Source organism: Meleagris gallopavo, chromosome 1 (genome assembly GCF_905368555.1).
Source record: "Meleagris gallopavo chromosome 1, MGAL_WU_HG_1.1, whole genome shotgun sequence".
NCBI classification, from domain to species: domain Eukaryota; kingdom Metazoa; phylum Chordata; class Aves; order Galliformes; family Phasianidae; genus Meleagris; species Meleagris gallopavo.
The window spans coordinates 91,238,751-91,255,071 of NC_139404.1; the positions used below are offsets into that span (position 1 = coordinate 91,238,751).

General features: G+C 36.6%; 1 protein-coding gene across 2 annotated transcripts in view; it reads left to right on the forward strand.

The window, feature by feature from the left end:
• Window positions 1-16,321, forward strand: part of LOC104913789 (cell surface glycoprotein CD200 receptor 1-B-like) — a 136,857-nt gene that overhangs the window by 72,988 nt on the left and 47,548 nt on the right. For both annotated transcript variants that reach the window (XR_014887566.1, XR_014887564.1), the window contains exon 9: window positions 10,681-10,764. The gene's annotated coding sequence lies outside the window, so the exon portion shown is untranslated. The remainder of the gene's footprint in view (window positions 1-10,680; window positions 10,765-16,321) is intronic.

Consider the following 16,321-nt stretch of genomic DNA (forward strand, 5'->3'; position numbering starts at 1 on the left):
CTCGTGTGGAAGATTTCTCTATCCAGTAACTGTAGAAGGAACCATGAAATATTTATTCTCTAAGACTGGCTTTTGCAGATCATCCCTGCAAAGATTGTATATCTGCTGTAGCTTTTAGAAGTTTTGACTGTGGGACATTAAAAAAAAAAAAAAGACTGCAACTTTCTTTTCTTTTTACCCTGCTATGCAGTGCTCAGATGTGAATACAACTGTAGTCTTTTGTTTGCTAAGATGTTCTTCTGCTTTGTGTCTGTTTCTGCCTTCCAAATACTCTATTTCATCTTTAATGGTTATGGCACACATTAAGCAGAGAACAATCTTATGACTGAACCAGCTCCACAGACTGCTAGCTTCATTATAGAACCTTAACTTAATGTTCAGACTGTTGGTGCATTAATAATTGCTCAGCATAAAATGTTGGCTTGCTTTCATGTCTTTTTTTCCTCTACTAAGCTTTCACTGTTTGTAAACAGCATACCTCCTGGCTAGTTAGCCTACGCTGCGTTTTTCTAGTTAGTGTGGTAGAGAGGGAAGGTTAACTACAACTACTTGCAATTCTTCTCAGATTTTCACTAGACCTTCCATTTTAATCTTTTTAGATGGTAAAACCCCCGTGGATACATTTATGTGAATATTCCCATCCCTTTCTTTCAGTGGCCTCTCTCAAAAATGTATTTTGCTATTGACCATGCAGATATAACTTGGATTTATTTATCAGCTGTGGTGGTTCTCAACATTTTTCTCCCCAGTTTATTTCTAGACTACCAAGAATCTTGCAGCAGAAACGTAAGTCTTCATATAGCAACTCCACTGTTCTGCTCCAATAGTGTGTTGCTTCTGTTTTTTGCCTGTCCAGTTGTTTTGAGTGGGTCTCATAGAAGTAGTTTATATAAGTTTTTAAAGATCTCAAGATGAAAATGGTTGTTTTATATGATAGGAAAGTGGACAAGCAGTGCTCTTCAGCTATTGCTTACTGCAGAGAAAGCAGTATGTGATAAGTGTATGCAATATATTCTCGATAGTGTTACCTGTAGAATTTGCTTTGAAACATGTATTTAACTAGTATTGTATACATGTATTTAACTCACTTCGGTACAGCTCTTCAAACAAAATTTACAACATATTTCATTTTATCTTTTCTCCTTCAAAACAAATACATTCCATCATCTCAAGTTTGACTAGGTTAAAAGGAAGACATTTTTAACAAGTGAAGAAGTGTGCTACTATCAAGAGGGATAGACAAAAAGCACAAGACTGATGAGTGAGTGGCTTGCTCAGCCTCAGCAGCAGCAATTTCTCTCTTCAGCCACTAACCACCCTATATGCAGCTGCATGAAAAGCCCACTGCTGAGGGGGAGTGAGTGTGACATTCTTGTCAGTAGGATCCAGAGCTGAATTAGCTCATCCTCTCCCTTTTCTTCCTTCATGAATTGCTGTGCCATGGCTGTCAGCTTCATACAGTTTCTTTCCACTGTCAAAGTTCAGCAGAAATTCAGTGATGCTGCCTGCAGGTGCTTAGTTTACTATAAAATTATGGGTTACAATTTAAGATTGCTTCATTCATTATATGGTTTATCATCCTTGTTTATTTCTTTTCTTTATAAAAAATGGGTCACTTTCAAATGTTCACAGCAGTGAGATGCCTAGATATGCCATATGATGATCTGCTACCTTGTTCCAGCTGAAAGTTCAAGTCAGAATTCAGAAGATACAACAATACCAGGGATGACTTACCTAGTATTGTGAGCTGTCATGAATATGGTGCTTTTCTGGATTGACAGAAAGTGAACTTGCAGTTAGTGACTCTGAAAGCTTCTGGAGTTATACTCCAGTGTGAAATGTGTTGAAATGTGTTGTGTGAAAGAACAGACCTTCACAAAATGGTCTCCAGATTGTTGGTGGTTGTATGACTCGGCAGCACTCTGCTGCTCAGCTGATTCCAGCTACTTATTCAAGTAGCTACTTTGGACTACTTTGTAAAGGTTTTTTTTATCTGTGTGTTTTGTTTTGTTTTTTCCAAATCCTAGATCCATATTTTACTTGGTGCCAGAGTTAGACAAGGATGGGTATGCAAGTGTTACAAGCATAAGAAATTAAGGAAAAACTTGCCTACAGAAAGGGCTTATTTCTAATAACTGTAAGTTGCAGATCTGTTGATGGCCAAAGAATGAGTAGGAAAATTCCTTTTCAAATGATACACTTTAGATATTGTGTGGCTGTTCCTTTTTTTCCCCCAATCTTGCCCATCATGCTGCAGTAGATTTTTATCTTTTTTAAATCGAATAAGGTTTTGAATAAAACAAAATCAGGATATGCTTCAACGCTGTTCTCAAGTATAAGATCTTTCCAATGTTCAGACCCTGATTTCTAAAAATTTAAGCATTTCTAGAATCATACAATGCATTCATTATTCCCACATTATTCAACTGTGGTACCTAATGGGAGACACGCAGAACCTGAAGTGTGCCTGGCATGTATCTCACTGAATCCCAAGATTCATCACCTCTTACCCCCAGCCACATGTCTTCACTGTGATCCCATCCATCTCCTCTGAAACTAGAGTATGCATGAGGTACGGAGTAAAAATCAATGCTGGTTAACCCTGCTGATGATTTAAGTGAGGGAGCTGATGGAAGAACAGAAGCTGAGTAGTGCACTGAGGAGAGCAATTTTTAAGTACTTAATTAGAGAGTGCCTAAATTAGACTAGGAGCTTTTTGGAGTGCAGATCAAGTGTTTTCTCCCCTGATAGGATTAGACCACTTTGGCTACTTACGTCTAGTCCCTTCCAGACATGCCAGTACTTTGATTCCTCCTACTCCCTAGAGGACTGTAATTAAGAAGTTACTGCTTCCCAAGTGCACAATTATATTCTCTAAAAAGCAGTAATGAGCCCTTAGTCTGAAGCATCCCAAGCTTACTTCATTAGCATACTCTAGCTGATAGGTAGGTAGTTTATTATATTTGGTGATGTGCTGAGGATGTTTTGTCCTCCAGACAATTTGCTGAAATGCAAATAGTCTTAGAGAGAGGATCAAAAGAAAGATATGAAGTAGACAAAATAGAAGTGTAAGTATTCTTGATAAATATTTTTTATTACATAAAAGATCTGAGTATTTTTGAGTTTGCTTAAAAAAAAAAAAAGAGTGATAATAGGTTTCTAAGGATGAAAAGCTTATGTTTTGCTGTTTTTTATTTTAGACAGTGTTAAAAAAAAATGCTGATTTTAAATAAGTTGGAAGATAACTACTCAAAGAGACAGTCTCTCTGCTGGTGACAAAAATAAAGTTCAAAGACTTGTTAATTCTTAAATCCTCTTGTTTAGACTAGCCATGAATTCTGTTATATCAGTTGTATTTGTAGGCTTCTGTGAAGGCATAACTGGTTATATGGAAGTTATGTGTGTAAGGTGACTTGTTTGAAGATCTGTTTAGAGCAGTAACTTGTTTAATCCACTACACCACTGTTGCTACATCTAGCAGAAATTAAGCAAGCTTCAGGCATGATCTTCCAACGCAGCCACAAAATGTTAGCTAAAATTTCATTGTTGGAATGTATGCCTTCATTCTCCTTTCTGGGTGGATGTGGAGGCTGTTGTATTCCTTCTCTCACTGCATCAGGCTCTAGGCTTTCAGTTGTGCTTCCTCTCTGCTTTCTCTGTTTAGACTAAAGAATCATAGAATAGTCTGGCTTAGAAGGGACCTCAAGGATCATGAATCTCCATCCCCCTGCCACAGGCAGGGCCACCAACCTCCATATCTAATACTAGACCAGGCTGCCCCATCCAGTCTGGCTTTGAACACTTCCAGGGATCGGGCATCCATAGTCTCTCTGGGCAGCCTGTTCCAGCACCTCACCACTCTCTATGTAATTTCTTTGACATTTCTTCTAGCTCTTGGAATCTTTTCCTTGTTCATTCATTGGTGCTTTTCAATTAGCCACTGTCTCTGAAATATAGTGCTCAAAGATGGAGTAGTCCTGGTTACACTATATTAGTGTCTAGCTGAGCAGAAGGCTTTTAATTTTTTTAATTCTTTGTTATACTCCTGTTTCATGTATTAGAGTATAACTTCTTTTTCTTCAATATTGAGATCATTGCCAACTCGTGTTCAGCTTGTGACCCCTTGGGTCCTTCTCTACACAGTTCCACTCAGCTAGTCTTTTGCCACCCTGCCTTATGAAGGTTTTTATTCCTACCTAAAAGATATGTAGTGCTTTGAAGTTCAGTAAGAACAATATCAATATCTTTTTAAATTATTTATCTAGTTTTACCACAAACACTCTTTACTCAGAGCCTCACTGCAGAGATGAGCCACAATCTGGAACCCCCTACTAGAGGAAAACATCTTTCTGGGCTAGGACCAAAATTCAAGAAGAGGACTTAAATCTCAATTAGTAGATACTGATACCTCGGACCTTCAAGGAAGGCTTAAAAATTAGAAATCTCCTAAGGAAAGCAGGAAAGTAATAGTTCAAAGAAGAGTTTCTTGCTTTAATGTCTTTACATAGTAATTTTCTGCTGTTTTACAAATTACGGCAACTTTCAAGTATATTGAGTGCAAGCAAAACAGCCTGGTTCCACACCAAGGATTAATGGCAATAACTTGAGAGAGAAAACAAACTGCACAAAAATTAAGGAAACAAAATAATCTTTTTTTTAGTAGATGATGCTAATAAGTTGCAGTTCAGCAAGTTAACATAATGAGGGAAATGCTACACTAGAAACTATGCAGTACTTTCTTCGTTATTTTATGTTTCAAAATGACTTTTGTAATCACTGGTACTGTCTGCAAGCATTTTAATCCTGGCTGTTGACATGTCTAAAGTATGAAATCACTTGTAAGAACTAACTTGGTAACATGTAGAAGTACTACAGTTATATGCTTCTGATACTGCCCTGTTTTGGTCAGGGATGAGTGAATCATGCACAATATTATTGTTTCTTGGAATTATGTTCAGACCCTCAACATTGTTCATTACATGCATTTGGAGAAAGTCTTTTTAAAATAACAGTGCTAAGTGTGAAGTATACAACTTCACTGCGAATCTAAGATTAACTTTGAACTTCATATGTTTTTTATATATTCCTTCTGTTACCCATAGTGCTAGTTAACAGTGATATTTGTCATGCAAACAGAGCAAGTATTCTAGTTGGAGTGTGCAGATCTCTGAATAGAATGAGTACTACTCTGTTTATCACAATAGTGTTACTATTCAATAACTAATTAAAAAAAGTAGTTCAAACTAGCATTGTTATTACTATACAGTCAAGTGAATTTAGTATCTTTATTTTGCATCCTGTTCATTTTCAAGACCCTTTTCATTTCCTACAAACTTTCTATTATTGTTGCTAATGTTTCCATTTAACTTAAATTCCCCTGTATGGCTGAAAGGAATCTTGATTTGTGTAACAGAAGATAAAAATTCTAATTTAGGAAAACATTTTGAAGTGTTGAGTACATTGAAATAACATCCCACTCCTAAGACAATGGCTTTTATAGGACCAGCACTGCTGTCATACTGCAGTATGATGTATGAAGTTATTGTATCTCTAAGTTTGTGAGTGAAGAACAAAAAGAAAAATAGACTTGTTACTTAATACCTTGGAGATGAATGAATATCAGAGTGGTTATACTCAGAAGATAATGTCTAAAATTATCCCCATGCTTTATATTGTATGATATGATTTTTGACATCTTGTGGCTGTGTGCAAAAAATGTGTCGTGCTGAATATGTGCAAGTGGGAGAGCAATCCCTGTGTCCATCATCCCTAGGTTTTTCACTTATCAGCCAGCACCTGTGACACTCAGTGACAAAATGTGTAACAATATTCTACTAGAAATAGGCCCGGGGCATTTACACTGTACAGTGCTTTCTTTCATACCATTAGCTCAGTGAAAGATGGTGGTGTTAGTGGTTCAAGAGTATTTAACCTGTGTATTGAGGTGATGATGGCTCCAAGGGCTCTAACTGGTGCTGTTTTTGAAAGGAAGAAGGTTCTGCAAAGTAACTTTAGCAAGAGAAGACACTGAGCGTAAGCTTGGTTGTACAACCTTGAGATGATGTTCAGGGTGTAAGTAAGAATTTTATAGAGAAGGGAAGTTTGGCAGACTGCTACCTGCTTTGTTGTAGAATCAAAGTGCGTATAATGAAAGAGAAAAGAAAATAAAGGTTTCAAGATGAGACATTTGCCACTGATCCTAAAAGAATTTTAAGTGGTACTGGGTCAGAAAGATGTTGATCTCTCTGAAGTCAGTTCAGCGAAACTTGTCTCACTCTCAGTCGTCTTCCATGCTTGACTTGTGAGAGGCCGTGTCTGATTTACAGAAATGGAAAGTTGCTTTGAAAAACTGATATCCAGGAGCTGTGTTCTTGAAGTAAAAATAAAGTGGTGTGCATTCCATGAAACTCTGGCAACTGAAGCCATGCTCTTCTTATGCTGAGATCATGCAGTTAGTAAATACTGATGACAGTGTTTTCCATCTTCAAAATGAGAACAGTGCTACAAGCTCAAAGTTTTGGGAAGAGGCTTTTGCTGTGTTTCTGAAGAAGTCTACAGTTCTGAACATCATTAAAAAGGACCACAGGAAAGTGAGTAATTCTGATGAATGAAGCACTGGGGAAAGAAGAAGATTAGTCAAGAAAAAACAATACTATCTGCCTGTTCATTGTGCATGATCCCTTTGACCAAAAAGTGTAGCAGGATTCTGTGGGGAAACAACAAAGGATGGCCCAATGAAAGCAAATGAGGAGAGATGAATTCTAGTTGCATGGCCATTTTAATCTTGTTTGTTTTTCCTAATTTTTGATCTCTTATAAACAATACGTTACCCTTGCAGGGTCTTTATTGTATGCTTGCCAGGTACATGCATGTAAACCAATAGTCTACTTATCTTCTCCCAGAAGTCTAGGATTTTTGCTTGTTTAACCAGTGTGTTTTTGCAATGTGGTGATTTTGATTTCAGGTTGAGCAGCAAAATGAATTATGCAAAAACTTACTGTGCTGAATTAGGACTTGTGAGGAATATTTTCAGTTTCCATGGATTTCCTTCTAAATCTGAACTTTGGATGTTTAGTGTTATTTATTTTAACATTTCTAGGCAACAGAATCCTACTTTGCTCAATGTCAGGGAATAAATTATAATCCATTAGCATGTCACTTCTAATTCAGAGCTCATTCTGAGGATATTTTTAATTATTTTTTCAACTAAAATTATCAGTCTGCTAGTTTGTTTAAATTCCTTGAATACAATTCCTTTCAGTTACAATTATTAAAGGAATTTTATGGTTGAAACTCCAACATCAGTGTATGTAAAGCAGATGTCTTAAGTCTCATTTCCTATATTTTTTGTAGAGATATTAATATCCAATTTTATGATGTTACTATTGTATTAAGGATCGTGGAAAAAATAATTCAGAAGTGAAGTCTTTTTTTATTTAACGATTGGTCTATGATTTATAAGATACATAAAAGATTATCTAAGATGTACAAGTCTTATATTTAATTCCATTTTACCTACAGGTTTGATGGATGGCTATTTGACTTTACCACTCTTACCTATCATGTGCAGGGGAAGCTCTTTCCTCTGAACCCTCTCTAGTGCCTTTCCCAAATTCTGTTCCCAGTGAGCAATGTGTAAGAGCAGCTTAAATTATTCTCCCTTTGGTAGGAGACCTTGGAAAAACCTTCAGGAGGCTGTGAACTAGTATGCATCATACAGATTATCCTGTCATGTTTTTACTCTTTCTTTTCCCCCCTCTCACCTTTTGTACTGATGATGTGCTGCCCTTGTGCTGTGACTACATTGTCTTTTAGATTCCTGTTTTACTTTAGGTCTCTGATCCTCTTAGAATCGATGCTGTGCATGCGCTTTTGGTTCCCATAGAGAACCAGTCAATTTCTAATTTCAATTTCTAATAGGGAAAAGCCAAATATCAAAGCCTGGAGAGTTTTAAGCCCAAGATGGCTCCAAATGAGTAGTAATGACTGTGTTTGTGCCCCTTTGATAGTAGTCTTTGTTAGTTCAAATTTTTACGTGCTATACTATAGCAAAGTTATGTAATGCAAACATCATAGTTGTAGTATGGCTGGCTGGGACATAGCTTTTCACATCCTTTTACCTAAAAAAAATAAAAGTATATATATAACTTTTCCCAGTGCCACAAGGGCTAATAGCCTGGGAACGTCAGGGAGGGCACACGAGCTCAAATGAGAGATTTCTTTGGCCTTGTATCATGGCTCCACTGTTTTCCCCTACACAAATTGGCAAAGAAACAGGTACTACAGGTCCTAAGTCTGGCACTGTTCATACTGATGTCTGCTTTCAAGTAGGAAGGAATACTCTTCATGCGTGGGAAGCACAACAAAGGAGATTGGCCCAGGGTTCAAACCAGTAAAGCTTATTGATTTCGACTCTTGTGCTGCCACTGAGAAAAATTGCACAGTCAGAACTGTATGGTATGATCTCTGAAGATTGTCTAGTTACAACCCTCATGCTAAAAAAGTTAATTTTAAATGGAAACTGGAAACAGTGAAGCTTAAGGGACAGCTTGACAATGTTCATGGACACAAAATAATCTATATTCAATAATGTTTCTGCTGTAAACCTAATGCATTAAAATAAAACAGTATTTCCTGTATCATATATGAAAACAACACTCAGGGTGTATTATCTGTTTCAGTAATGCAACACTAATTTTAGCTGTCAAAAGATTAGAGTCAAAAACATAAAAGAGAATATAATCCCTAGAGTGAAATCTAATGGGACATTTGACTTGTTTCTGTTCTGTTACTTCTGAAAAAGTCATTTTGAATTGGATAATGAATTTATGTAAGTGCTGGTCTTCTGATCTCTTTCTAAACATTCTGAAAGCTTTTTTAGGAATGCTATTTATTTTTTTGTTTGTTAGTTTGTTTTTAAAGCGTAACCGAAAGGTAGTGTGCGTTTGCTGTTGTTGCTCTTTATCTGGTTGTTTATTTTTTGGTTGATGTTAAAGTGCCTGTGAAGGTAGTCGAAGGATGAGATTTCAAAATTCACGTTTTCTCAAGTAAAATTCACATTGTTGTGACAGACTTATGCTTAAAATATTAGATACATCTCCTATATGTAATTTTCAGGGCTGCAATTGTACTGGCTGCTCCCAGAGGTTTATCACAGGGAAGGAGAATCCTAAACTTGATAAAATTCATGAATTTTAATTTCCACTGCTAATTTGATTATATATGAAGATAAATCATTTCATTTAGACCTCCTTAGAATTGAGATACGCAAGCAAAATTCTCTAAATCTAGATTTTGCATTCTAGTATAAGGCATACTCAGTTTTTGAAGCCCAAAATAACAAATTTGTGCTTTAGCTATGTTAGAAAAATTGCAGAGGAATTCCACTGAAGTGCTGGAGGTATCTGCAAGCACAGTTTTAGTAATGAAGGATGAGTCCTGTTGCAGAATAGATGAGGCTATCAAGTTTGTTAAGATTGCAGTATTTATTGTCACTGAAGCAATCAACAATAAGAAGAGATTGAAAAAGGATGGTGACAGATTCATGGAAAAATGTATGCAGTCTCCGTCTTTGAACTTTGAAGCCATTTTCAACAGTAGTGCCCTGACATGTCTCTGCTTCAGGCCTTGACAAAGGTCTGACCAAGAGCCAGCGTGTTTGTTGGCTGTCCCTGAAAGGAACCTGCGTGGTGACATGAAAAAATCTTACCTCTGTTGGTTCACAGTAGTGAAATTTAAAAGACATAACACAAACAACATTCAATTTAGTGTCGTAGGATACTTGCAATGAAGCTGGAAAGCTTTTGCCAGATGGTAAATAGACTCAAAGAGTGCTTTTAACCTTGGAGAACCAGCTGAAATGTTTTCTTCTCCCTCGTTGACTTGGTCTGCAGCATACAAATGGTGTTTGGCTTGGGGTTATAGCAGACTGAATCCAGTGTCACTGTCTTAATTATGGAAAAAGAAGCAGTTATAGCTGAGAACTCAAAACTGTCATATGCAACTTGCTGCTACACAGCTGAGAAAAGTTGCAATTTCTCACTTAGTGATGGTTAGTGTGTAGTGTGGTTAGCCAGTGATCTCAAGCATTTCTATCCTTCAGCATCATCATTTGTTCCACTTGTCTCTGCTTTTATCTCTGCCTTTCTTAAATTGAGAGTGAGATGGAGAGTCATAATAATTATAACACTGCTGTACCAGAACTCACACCACATCAAAGAATAAAAGCTGTCACTTAACATGAGTCATTCTGCGTGTGTTCATCTTGTGAGTGAACAACTGAATGAGGGATGCCAAAGTCTGAAAGTTATCTCAGCATTCCAGTTGAGTTCAAGGTACAAAAAGTCTCTACTAAACTTTATTATATTCTTTTTCTTCTCCATGTTTTGGGTTTTCATAGTTACATCAGAAAATAAGCTTAGAACATGTATCTTCTCAATATTTTGCAAAATTTTGACCTTCCCTTCTATGGGAGAAACTGGTAAACTGTGGCACTTTTTCTCTAGCTTCTGATAGGCTATGTAACACTGTGTGCACTGCACAAATTTACGTAGCAATCCAGAATTCTTGGCATTGCCCTTGTATTCCAGAGGCTACCAAGAAAATGAAGAGAGTACAGAGTTTCTTCAAGTCACTGTAAAGTTGTTTTTCATTTTTACTTTTTCCTGTGCTTTCCTCTAGAGACAAAAGCTGGTATGTAAAGTGCAAAGCTGCTCTTCTGGATGAATGAATGTTCTCTCCCGGTGATTGTCTTTCAAAATCTAGGTAAGATATTTGATTTACTATTTGCTCTGATTCAGGTACAACTTGGAAGAAAAAATATAAAAACAAAAACAACCCTTCAACCTTTCCTATGTGTTACCTAAATGTATGAGTAAGACGAAACAGCTATTTGCTGAAGTATTTTCAGAGATGCTTAATCACATATGAAAGGGCATCTGATAGAAGATATAAACTGTTAAATCCCTACACAAATGGATTCCAATTGCCTGGAATAGCTGAACAAGTTTCTGAAAGGGTCAAAACTGCTATAATCTGTCAAGTTAACCAGTACCACGGTTATTTTCCAAAATACCTTTTTTTTCCAAAATATTCATTTTGCCTATTTATACTGAAAGCTCTTTAGTGAAAGGACTACTTACTACTCTTTATTTCTTCAGTATAAGACAAGTTTCTAAGCATTATTACAATAATGCAATTAAGGTGAAATAACTACTCCAGAATAATTCTATACAGTGTGGTGAATAGAGCTTTTAATTAATGCTCTAGTACTTTAGATAAAGTCATGACTTACGCAGTGCAGCAATTCATTAAGCTACTGGTTAGAATCACTGCATTACACTGAATAAAATCCCAAATTGGAATGCTTATCAGCTGAGCCTTTCAAAATGGAATCTGCTGAGTTTTGCTATATTAATCCTAACTACAATAGCAGAATGTAGTTTAATTCAACAAGATGTGCTTAGGTGCTAACACTACCATGTTCAAAGCAGGACACAAAGTTATCAAATATATTGTAATTGCTATCATTTTCAGGACGTTTTAAAACTCTGAAACTTTCCCCCCTATTTATTATAATTGTACATACTTCACCAAAGTATCAACTTGCCTTTCCTTGGCTCCAGTGTAATTGACCCTATTAACTGCTAGTTAAAACTTTCCTCCCCAGAGTCCACTGACTTCAACAGAATTACAGCTTGAGCAGTTTCAGCTGATAGAATCTAATTCAGCTATAACCTAAGGAAGTAAACGTAATTCTTGCAGTATGTGATAGAAGAAACAATTGGCAACGGTCAATTTTTGAAATACTTTGTGGAAGTGTAATTAAGTATTATCTTCTGGTAAATCCTCTTCTTCTGCTTCAGTGTCTTAACAAAACTTCTGGATTTTCTGAATGAAGTTCAGCATCTAGGTGACTTTGATAACATCAAGTTAAAAGGTTCCAATATAATTAAATAAATTCAAAACCAAATATAATAGGTAGGAATTTTGATAAAACTCTTTGAAATCTGTTATATGAATGTGAAACAATGTTTAAATTATCAATCCTCTGAATGATCCTTAGAAGTTAAGACTTCTAAGCTTTGAGGACAAGTCCTAAATGTCTGAATTAAAACAAAACAAAAGGTTCACATTATTCTTCGATATTGATGGCGACAAAGATTATGCCAAAATAATGCATGCTAGGTCTATTTGCATTTTGGTTTTCCATTTCTAAGTTCTAACTTGTGATGGATGTTGGGATGACTCTTTGTTAAGCTCACATCATGTTGATATATCACAATGACATTTTGTTAAGCTGTCAGAAGACTAGATCAGCGTGTATCTTCAAATGCAGACACTGAGGTTGGAGAAGGTGTAAGAGGGCAAAAAAAAATTGGAATGAGCTCCAGTTTTAAGCTGAGGAAAAATATACATACCAGCATTGTTGCTGTCTATAGACCATTTTAGTTGAGCTGTCTACAAATGGGGAAATGCTGAAGTGATCACTTGCTGTGTGAATACTTATTTAGCTGCCTTTCATATTAACAAGCTTAAAACCAAAAGATGGACAACAGACAGGTCATGACAGTGATCAAATACAAAATCAGTTAAAACTACTACTAATAAAAGCTGCATATTGGATATGGATCGGTTACACAATGAGATGACAAAATTACATCTCTGTCTTACTGGTGGTGCTTGTACTTGCTAATAGAATACTTCATGACCTTGTTCTCAGAGCATATTTGCTGTCTTTATGTGGGTAGAAATATGTGAGCTGATAGACTGACACTTAAAATCTGCATTATATTGCCCTTTGGGAAGGACTAAGGGGCCAGAGACTTTTCTTGCATATTTTAGAAGATTCTGTTAGCATGAATGACTTTCTGACTTCATAACTATTCAGGATACATTACCATGGATAATACCCAGCCTTAAAGGGATCTCTGCAGCATTGCAGAGGTCACTGGATCAAGGTGTCTGCCAGGACAATGAGTAGTAAAGAACATATCTCTGAACAGCTGAGGATTGAATGTCTTGGAGTTCCTCAGATACTAAACTACATGACATATCCTCACCAGACATATGGATGAACTTGTGATGTTAGTTTGTTGGTCAGCCCAAGGGATGATATAACAATTATTCAGTAAAGTTCAGGATTTTCTGTAAAATACTGTCAATTACATTATACTGAGCTGAAGAAAAAATCCTATACCTGTAAGATTCAAAACTAAAAGTAAAACAAAATGTAATTTTGACAGATTGGAATCTGAAGTGTCCAACTAAGAGTTTATTTAGCATGTGTTCCTATGGGCCAGTCAGCATAAGTGATAATGAGCACCTCATAGAATCCCAAAGAAAACAGTATATTCAAAGACAAATAGCTGGTGAATATTTACATAGTTAACAAAAGTGGAAGTGGCATTGTGTAAACCCACCTATTGAAAGAAGCTAAAAAAGACTGCAAAATCAAAGAATCATTAGAATGGTTTGAGTCGGAAGGGACCTTAAAGCCCACCCAGCGCCAACCCAGTGCTGTGGGCAGGGCTGCCCCCCACCAGCTCAGGCTGCCTGGGGCCCCATCCAACCTGGCCTTGAGCACCTCCAGGGATGGGACACCACAGCTTCTCTGGGCAGCTGTGCCAGTGTCTCACTGCACTCTGAGTACAGAATCTCTTCCTAACATCTAACTTAAGTCTCTCCTCTTTTTGTTTAAAACAATTCCCGCTTGACCTATCACTGTCAGATTGTGTAAAATGTCTCTTTCTGTCTTGTTTACAAGCCCTTTTTAAAGCCAGAAGGCTACAGTAGTGTCTCTCTGGAGCCTTCTCTTTCTCCAAGCTGACCAAACCCAAATCCTTTAGCCTTTCTTCATAGGAGAGGTACACAGCCCTCTGATTATCCTTGTGACCCTCCTCTGGATGTGTTCCAACAGCTCCATGTCTTTCTTGTACTGGGAGCCTCAGGTCTGTATGCGCTAATCCAGATGGGGCCCCATGAGGGCAGAGCAGAAAGGAACAATCACCTCCCTTGTCCTGCTGGCTTTTAATGCAGCCCAATATATATTTGGACTTCCAGGCTGCAAGTGCACATTGTTCAAGATACAAGAATATTGATGCTTTAATATATTCCAAGGACAGGGAGTTCATAAGCTAACTTCTGTGCTTCAGTTTTGACCTTATTGAGGTAAAAGAAATGTTTGAATAGTCTTTAAATATGCTAGTAATTTAAATGATAAATGCTGGTAAGTGCTTTTCTCCTTCGTGCCTAAAATTTACACAAATTCTTCCATTAAAGTATACAATCAAGTACCTAGGCAGCTGCATTTAGATTTACATCTACTGCCAAAACAATATATCTCTCAGATAAGACTTTCATGTGTGACTCCTAATAAGAATGTTTTAAATTAAAAGACTGATTCCATCTGAATAATGAAGCAAGATAGCCAAGAAAATAGATATGAGCCTGACCATACAAATTCATTAAAATAAGAAAAATCCATGAAACAGTGATGATAATGAGAAACCATTGAGTATCAGTTGACAACACTGAAAACAATGATTACGTTTATGGCTAGCTGCATAGAGGGGTCTGTTTTACTATTTTTAGGTCTTTCTCTCTAAACTCGAGGGATTAAAAAAAACTGTGGCAACTCAGTTGCTCTCATTACCATGGACATACAGAATCTTAGTAGTATGAAAACTAAGTCTGATGGCTGTATAAGGAATAATGCTTTATTTTACTTAAGTAAAGATTAGCATTGATGATTGCCCTTATTCCTATACTATATAATTATTTAGTAATGACAAACATTATCACTTCAAGAAGGCAATTTGATGTAATCAAGATATTCTCCTTTCTAATTTTGCTCTTGGTTTCCATTTAATTTGCAGATAGTGTATGCGTGACCTGTCTTCATTTTAGAAATAAGTTGTCCTTACAAAATCTGTTTTTAAAATAAATATTAGGAGATGTGCAATCTTTGTTTTCCTTGTTAAAAATATTTTTACCTTTTTCAGAGTATAATGAACTTCTATAGCAAGTGCTAATGAGATGCATGATTGCCTATCAGTTACTTGGCCTCTTCCTTCATTGCTTATACTATTTCTTTTCTTTTGGCAAATCAACTCAGTAGTAAGCAAAAAGTGGTACCAATGCAAGAGCCAAATCCCTCTTATACTTGTCTGTGTATTTGCCTGCCTGCGGGGCTGCACTCATTCTCTTGACAGACCATGGGATGTTAGGAGTACTGAGAGGTTCACAGGACAAGCTGATGCTCTGTATATTTCCAGCCAGAGACAAGTTTTATAATTGATCCATCTCCATTGACTTCTGTTGACTATGGAGAAACAAAAGGCACTGCCTGGGACAGAGCAACCTTTTGCTGTTGGAGCACAGATGGTATGGAAGTGCTTTATGTGACACAAACTGTCACAAAACATTCACTGCAGTAAAGTGTGCTGTTGAGACCTGTTTTCTTTAAGCTTTCAGACTGTCACTGTCTTTTGAAAACTAGCATAGAACCAGCAAGCCCACTTCTATAAAAAAAAAAAAATAAAGGTCCTGCTTATTCTTCCATTTTCTCCCACCAGGTAATTTCACTCTATAATATCACCTCAGATATTATAGTAGAATTAATGGTCAAAATTTCTACCACATAAAAAAAAAAAAAAAAAGATACATAGTAAGAAAGAAAGTAGGTTTTGAAAAAGGTAAGCGAAAAGGAAACAAGATGCTTTCAGACTAGATGTTTGCCACACCTGAGTCTGCTGAACTTCCTAGATACAATATGAGGCCACTCACTTTCTGTATTATAGGCACAAATGTCCTAAGGTGTTTTAATATCACCTCTATATACAGACCTGTAGTTGATTTGGATACCACTAACATTCATTGCTGAGTCCTGTATGGACCAGAGCGAGTATTTCTTTGAGTCTGACTTGCAGCTCAGACTAAAATGCTGCTAGAGACAAAGAACATCACTAACTTCCTGTTTTCCTGAAGCCTTGATGGTTATTCTGTATTCAGTTTCTAATGATTTTCTCTTGATTTATGATACATCATTTAATCCTTTTTTTTAAAGTTAAACTAATGAGGTCATGAATCACAAATCTTCCATTTAGTCAGTGCTACCAGTACTTGGTTCACCTGTTTTTTAATTTGGTATTTGAAGTACTGATTGAAGGAAAGTTCTACTTAAAAATATAAAATCTTATGAGTCTGGGGACTTTGTCTTTCTCTGTGACTTCATGGTGATAGAAAACTTCGTAAATACTGAAAGTAGCCTGTATTTTGACCTATTTTTCACTAAAACCATATGATTCATTCTAATTACTCT